Raw genomic sequence first — 8,523 nt, forward strand, 5'->3', positions numbered from 1 at the left:
ATGATTGAAGTGACAACAGCAGCAGCAAAGCAATCGACAAACTCCAGCTGCCCAGAGAAGTGGCCACAACATTCTGCTGATGCACACGTGTTCCATCCACAGGTACTAAATGAAAGGCTCTCATATAGTGTCACAGTGGAATGATGAAATCATCTCAGTTAGTGACAGCTCACTGACACAGGATACGTGAAAACGCTGGAAATGATTGAGCAGATTCGATAGAAAAACAGCACGCTATCCACTAATTGCACACACTTCTTCGCGTTGGTTCCTGCTCTCTATTAGGCGTATAGACACCAGTAATAAACATCCGCCTGCAGTGTTAGGCACTTGTTTATTTCTGCTGTTGGTGCTGCTGGCAACACAGCCGCCTTCGCACCCTTTGCAGGTAGTGCTCGTGCTGCTGCCGAGCCTTGCCAAATGATCTAATAACATTGTCCCGGGCAGCACAGCCTTTCAAGAACATTATACGTGCTGCCCTCACTCGGGGAACTCTCTGTGGGAAGGACTTGCCATTTTCATCATCACTGCTGCTGTTGCTGCTGTCATCGCTCACATCATCAGACATGTCGTCACCTTCACCAAGACACAAGTTGTCACATGCTACAACGATGTTGGCTGCACGGTCCGGTTCCTAGTGGAGGGCGTGGTACCGTTGAAGGTAGCGGAAGCGGCTCTTCCAAAGCCCAGTACACCGCTCCATTACGGACCGCACGGCAGCGTGTGCAGTGTTGTACGTGCCTTCTGCAATGTTCGTGGGAGGGTGGCCGGGGACCGGAGTCACGAGCCATGGTTGCAGGGGGTAACCGTTGTCGCCTGCATGATCACAAAAAATTCTATTAAATCATCTGCACAAAATTCAGCAGGCGAAACATGAATCATGTAACATACACCTACTACAGTAAAGCTGAAATAAATGAATGTACAGGCTGAGCACCTGATGCAGCTGTCACCACAAATTGCAATAGCTGAGACATAGTAATATCCATATTTGCTGCAAGGCAGCTCTGTGTGCATGTTTTGTGGTGTTCATTCACAAATGAATATCAGTGTCAATAGTATGTGACAACACATGTGCATTGTACATACATATTAAAAATTAGTTTAACGTACAGCGCAGATGTGTTGTCACTTTGTTTCGCGCAGATACCATTGAAAATTTTCAACATCTCGCCTATACTTGATAACCTACTATAACATAAGGGATTCGGGCTTCAATATTCTCTTACGGCAAGAGCACACTTAACTGTATGCTGCCAGAATTGCAACTGTATAAATTTTACCCGCCGCTGACCGAGGAGGTGCTCGCCGGCCTTGGCAATATGTCTCTTCTAGGACCGATGCCGCAACCACGTAGTTGGTCTGACCCCAGCCGCAGAGCGTCGACGGAGAGACTCCGCATGCCTGCGTCGCAGATCTGACGAGAGCGCGCATAGAATAAGCCACGCGTTGTCATGACGGGCAAATTAGCCAAAAAATTGAGATACTTACAAACATTGTGTTGAGGGCGTAGTAACCTTTGCGGCACATGAATGACCACTTCTGCTCGCCCTTCGGTGCGATTAGGGCGATAAGGCTGCCATCCACGCATCAGATGGCGCCGGCAATGGCAGCGCTTCGAAGGAACCCTTCCTTCACGGCCGCCTTCTGCTCCGACGTCCTCGGGAAGAGGACCCACTTGTTGCGGGTCCCGGCGTGGACGATTGCCTCCACCACGCGTCGCATACACTTGCTCATCGCAGGCTGGGTTACGCGGATCGTCTCCTCGCTCCCTACCAAAGTTTGAAAGCTGCCTGTTGCGAAGAACCGCAACACGCACAACACTTGTCGCTCCACCGCCAGCGCGGTTGTTCTCACGCTTCCAAGTTTCTCCTGCACTTCGTCGCACAGCCAGCGCACAGTTTCTTTTTTCAGGCGAAAGTGCCGCCGAAACTTGTCGTCTGGCATGTCAACGCATCCTCGGGCTGCCTCCTCCCGCGCCCGGGCTGACGAGCCGCCACCGCCAATCAAGAAGCCAGCCATTTTCGATTCCAAACAGAACGGCGCAGTCGCAAGTTGTTCCACGATATGGCCGGGTGTGTTCGGCATAACTAAGCACAATTAGTGCGTAAACGTTTATTTGACGTGTCGGTGTTTCAGCATTCCTGACGTCGCTCGATAGGCACGCAAAATGGGTGCGGCCTCGAAAATTTGGGCCAGTGAGCGAGGGGCGATGACGGATTTCCAATAAAAACAGATTGGAATAGTTTTACGTTACACCGAACGTACGTACGCAACGTCTTTATTCCATCTATTGCACACTGACAGCGTATTACCAACCCAAAAACGTGTATCACATTGTATCACCTGAATAAATATCGAAGGAAGTATTGCACACGCTCAGAACAAATGCTCAAATAAAGTCCACCAATCACAATTGCAGCGCAGTCTTGCGCCGCGTTTGATGCGACGCGACAACGCGTTCGATGCAGTACTCCTTACCTCCTATTTTATGAGTGGCATAACCCCAACGGTCTGGAGGCCGTCGCTCTCGGCAGCTTTCTCTGACGGTGATCGGTGTGAAATTGTCAGGGCTGGGTGCTGATTGTGCTTGTTGATGTACCAGTGGGACATCCGCTGGTTCAGCTGAACGTTTTCAATCATTTTCATGGGGCTGAATCATTTTCAGGGAGCTCACAGCTCTCGTCTGTTTCCGTTAATACCTTCGCAAATCATCAGCATGTACGTATCACACACGGCTTCCGACAAGGACCAAATACGTACTATCGGCCAAAAAAAGTAAACGGACCACGGCTTAGGTGGCTGGAGCCGCGGCGTGGCCACACCGGGGCGCTGCTATCTCGCTCCGCGTAGCTCCGCGCGCTGACGGCGAGAGTGCCCCGAGTGACGCCAGACTTCGCCCTCACTCTCACGCGGGGCCTCATCACGTTTGATAAATTGCTAGTGCACCGTCCGCTTGCTCTGGTGCTGATGGTTGCGACGAAGGGAACCGTGCATTGCCGATAGTCTACAACGTGGCGCTGTCGCACAGTAACGGGCGACAGCCGGACACCAAACCGCGACACTGAGAAGGAACGAAGACCCGTTCTGATTGTCATTTTGCTTATGTTCACCTTATCCTTCATATTAATGCATGTCGCCGGCATTCACCGCTGCTCGATTTTAGTCAACAGAACGTAAGTAGCTACAACGGCGGCTACGGTGACTCGCGCTCTTACACGCCGGCGTGATAAGTTACAGGCGCCAAGCTTTACTGAGGGCACGGCTTTTCTGTCGAGATTTCTTTTCCGGCATTCTCTCCAGCAGTGCGTTTAATATTTATATCAGCGACGCCCCTGAAAACTGCTTTAATTAGTTACTGCAATGAATAGGCCGTTATGAAACTTTACAAAAGTACGGCCAGAAAGAGATAATTGGGACGACGAATCGAAATAACTAGTCGGTCGTGAAAGTTTATTTACGGAAGCATTCCATGGCTTGAAAGGGCCCTCAGTGCGATGAAAAGTTGCCGCCGACCGCGATGACTTGGCTTACTGGCCTTGGCAACAAGAGCGCCCCCGCTATAGCTTCGGACGTCCGTGCAGCGCTTGCCACTCTCTATCGCGCCGACGTGAAAGAGCGCGCGTCAAGGTAGCCGCCGTTGCGGCTACTTGCGCGATGTTGCCTAAACTCTAGCAGTGCTGGACGCCGGCAACATGCACAAATATTAAAGGCAAGGTGAATATAAGCAAAACAACAATGAGAACTGGCCTTCGTTCCCTCTCAGGGCCGTGGTTTGATGCCCTGCGGCCGCCCACTACTGCACGACAGCGCCATGTGCTGGACTACTGGCGATGCATCGCGACCGTCAGCACAAGAGCAACCGAACAGTGCACTAGAAACTTATCAAGCGTGACAAGGCCCCGCGTGAGAGTGAGGGCGAAATCTGGCGTCACTCGAGGCACTCTCGCCGTCAGCGCGCGCAGCGAGATAGCAGCGCCCCGGTGTGGCCCCGCAGCCGCTCCAGCCACCTAAGCCGCGGTCCATTTACTTTATTGGCCCACAGTACATGGCGATATTACACGTGTCACTTTTCTGGGCAACCAAATAATGACTTCACCTCGCACCGAGCGCGCCCAAGCAGAATCACCGACAGAAAATGACAGCGGCGTACCACGCAGCTTCTTTGCAAACACTTTCACTCCCTCTGCTTTGTTCAGCAGTTCACTCCTAACATTCGGTCGAAGCAATGTAAGCCGAGTTCTCAGTTTGCGTCGCAGAAAGAGTTCAACCGGTGTTTTACCCGTGAAAGTATGGGGCGTCCAAACGAAAGAAAACAAAGTAGTTGCCAATTCTCTGCTGGAAGGATCAACTTTTCCCTGTCCCTTCATCTTCCAGTAGCTGCTTAGCTGCTTTCTTCGCAGGAAGAGAAAGAAGTGCCCAGAGCTCACTGGTGCTCTGGGCCTCTTGCTGTTATGCATTTTTTTTACGTTCTTGCCATTTTCGTGAGAAGAATCTCATCAAGGATGAGCCAGAAGATGTTCCCACGACCACCTGAACAAGGTCAGTCGTCTACTTCATCGCTCATTTTTGGACGACGTGCCTTTGGAAGCTCGGACCAGCTCGATTCCTGGGAGAGCTCAACGCCAGAAGCCATGGACTCTGACAGCGAGTACACCATAGTCATGGGCCGCCGTATGAAGAAGATTCGCCGTATGTCGACTGAGGCGACTTCATCGCATCAGAGTGAGCAAGAATCCTTCATGGTTTCTTACGTGCCGCTCTCGACGTCACACAGCATGAACTCCCTCAGCAGGCAGTTTCTAACCGAATATTTTGAAAGTGTGGCCCCTGGGCAAATTAACGAGATCAGGATCAACGGTCGCAAGAACATCCTGACAATAGACGTAAAAAATTCCGTAATACTTAAGAAGTTAAAGGCCATTCCACAGTTAAGCGCAATCCCCGTCCGCTCCTTTATTGCTTACGGGAAGGAGACAACAACTGGAGTGATTTCCGACGTGGAGCTTGAAATCAAGCATGCGGACCTCAAGAGTCTTTTGAGGTCATCGGTGCGCATTCTTGAGATTCACCGCTTGGGGCACTCCCGATGTATCAAGTTAACGTTCGCTTCTTCGACATTACCAGCGTCTGTCAAAGTGGGCTACGTGATACACCGAGTACGACCATTCGTTCAGAGGCCTATTCAGTGCCGGAAATGTCACAAGATAGGACACGTGAGCGCTGTTTGTAGAAGCAAAGCCACCTGCTCGCGTTGCGGCGGAGAGCATGATACCACCGACTGTGAGGCGTCCTCATTTAAATGTCCCAACTGTACTGGCTCTCACGAAGCGACTTCGAAGGAATGCCCGAAGATGAAACAAGAGGTTCGTATTCTTCGAAAAATGGCCAGAGACCAATCTTCGCGTAAAGAGGCTGCTCAATCTGTTCGCCAAAGTGACCAACGCTCGCGACAGAAGCATCACAAAACCCTTTCAGGAGAACTACCTAGCGTGGCACAGGTACCACGTCCACCTCTGCCTGTGCGTGCATCGAAGACGGTAACGGCGTCTACTGATAATTCAAGCTCCACGACAGCACGCGGCAAACATTCACCTCCGCCAGCTGATACAGACACGGAATGGCCTTTGCTGCCCTCTAGGCCCACGGCCATGCCAGCGGGCACTAGTGGTCCTCTGCGCCATGAAGCCAAGAATTATAGGGCCAATGAAACCGGTGACACTACGGGCAAGCAAGGAGATGAACACAATGAGAAGGAAAGTGTACAAAAAATGCTGAAGCACCTAGTAGAGTCAATGCGCGTGATTCTCGGTGGTCTCAAGAGTCCGGCCGCTAAAGGTGCCCAACAAGTGCTCGCCGTGCTAGAGCCGCTCATTGCAGGTCTTTATATGCTATAAAGATTTTGTTTGGCACTTGTGCTGTTCACGCAGGGGAGGCCCACACACCAGCTTCGTCCTAGCGCCTCTATTTTTGAGTTCACTCGAATTGGTGACTACAGACTTGATGCGAAACCTGATTGTGGCTTCATGGATGACATTTGTGAATGTTTATCATCAGAGTGTTGAACTTGCTTTCACCTTTGCGCATCCCTCTTGCTATGTCATTATCATCCCTCATCACATCTTTATTTCCCCGTTCCCCCTCCCCCTGTGCAGAGTAGCAGGCTAGAGCACCTTAGCTCAGGCCGACCTCTCTGCCTTCTTTCAATTAAATTATCTCTCTCTATTTTCTTCGCAGTTTTCACCGCTCCTTCGGCAGCACAGTTCGATTGTGTGTGGTAAGGTGGCGCGGGTGTGTTTTTCGCACCGTTTGCTCTCATGAAGAGTTCAAATTCTGCAGCACCGAACTGAGGGCCCGCATTGCTAACAATCTCAACCGGACGTCCATGCGACGCTGACAGAGAACGTACTGCTTCTAGCGTTTTTCAAGCTGTCATTGAATGCATAATTTCTCTTTCAGCTACTTCCAGAATGCATCGACAGCCATCGATAACATATGCCCTTGTTTAGTTCCAATATCTAAGTGCATCCTTGCGCATGGGAAATCATTCACTCGCCACTGACACAAAGGTGCTGGCTGCATCGAAGGGAGCACTGATTGAGAAGTCTGGCAATGGCCCACCACTTCTTCTACTGCATTATCGATGCCTGGCCACAACACCATTGAACGTGCCACTGCTTTAATTTTGTTGCTTCCCAAATACTGCTCGTGCAACAGAGCTAGACTCTTTGTTTGGAAACTTTCAGGTACTACAACCCTGTTGGTCCAAACAATGCAGCCATTGTCAACTGCAAGTTCCATTTGACGAACCCAAAGTGATTGTAGCACATTTGGAACACTTTTTGGACAACCTTGCCAAATCATGTTTCGAACGCTCGTAAGAAGCCTGTCACGGTCTGTTGCACGTTAAGTATCCATGGCCGTCACCGAAACGTCACTGAGAGTAGAAAAGTAAAAAAAAATTCAGCCAGCTCTTCCGCGTCAGCCAAGCAGGCAGGACAAGCGTCCGCATGAGCACTCGCTGCCCCCTGTTTCTGCGCGATCGTGTATTGATGGTTAGTCAAGAATGTAAGGCATCTATGCCTATGCGAAGAGTTCATTTTTGCAGGGGCGGCGGTTGGGGCCTGAACAGCTTTCCGACCCTACCCCCTTACATACATTATATATATATATATATATATATATATATATATATATATATATATATATATATATATATATATATTGCACTTGCCAAACTTCATGTGACCTCGAGGAAGTGAGCGCTGCAGTGACGCCGATATATGAGTATGTACAAGGCCTCATTTTAGGAGAGTCCAATTTCACAGCCAGAGCGCTCTCGGTGGTGCAATCTTCTTTTGTGAAAATTTCGCGTACTTGCCTATCACTAATACTGCTTCGACTTACCGGCGAAACTGCAGCCTCTCTCTCTTTTATTTTTCTCAGTGTCCGAGTATAAGCGCTGCTGCGCAGGACTGCTGTTGATTCTTATTTCGAAAGGATCCAGCTTGGCCTCATTTTGGTTACTGAGTGAATTATACAGTGTTCCCCAGCTATTACGCATCAAGACTTAAGAAAGGGCACTTGCGGTACTCGAAGAAAACCTAGCGCATATTGTTTCGAGTACAGTGGAGTAGCCGCCAGTAATTCTTTAGTTACTGAGATTTCATTCGGTTATTGCAACTAATTATCTAACTCGAGAAGTAAGTACTGCTCTAACTTTCAATGTGTCAATGGTAAGAAGCCAACAGACACTGACACCAAGGACAACATGTTGGAAATTACTTGTGCCTAATAAATGAAATAAAGAAATGATAAATTAACGGAAATGAAAGTGGATGAAAAAATAACTTGCCGCAGGTGGGGAATGATCCCACAACCTTCGCATTTTGCGTGCGATTCTCTACCAATTGAGGGGCCGCGGCGCTGTTTCCCCATCCACTTTCTTGGGTATTTATGTTTCCTAGTAGAATCCTGGGAGTGCTAGCCAGCGCCACCACTCAACGATCTTGGCGGCGGATGTGGAACTTCCGCCGGGATGTTCCACAATTTATTGTTTCTTTGTCATTTATTAAGCACAAGTAATTTCCTCTATGTTGTTCTTGGTGTCAGTGTTTGTGGGCACGTTATGATATGACTAATAAACATCGGGCTCCTTGGTTAACCCGCTTTCTTCTCACTTAAAGTATCAATGAAGCATTTGTAGGCACCTCACAATGACGTGTAATTGCGGTGTTTTCAGCGACGCACTAATTGCGTACAATTTTTTCCGACTGGCAAGGAAATCTCACGAAGTTTTAAAAATACCACGTGAGAGCGCTCCCACCCACACCATAAAGCAGCGCCCTCAAATAAGTTGGTGGAAAGCAACTGCATTGCCTATCGCGAACCCGAGACAACGCGTCACCTTGATAATGGTATGGAACAAGCACTAACATCAGGTTTCGGGGCTTCGCAAGTATTCTTTCCTGTCATTTCTACGTCATAATTATTACCCGTCTCTCAAGGCCGACTGACCACATA

This window comes from Dermacentor andersoni, chromosome 3, assembly GCF_023375885.2.
Source record: "Dermacentor andersoni chromosome 3, qqDerAnde1_hic_scaffold, whole genome shotgun sequence".
NCBI classification, from domain to species: domain Eukaryota; kingdom Metazoa; phylum Arthropoda; class Arachnida; order Ixodida; family Ixodidae; genus Dermacentor; species Dermacentor andersoni.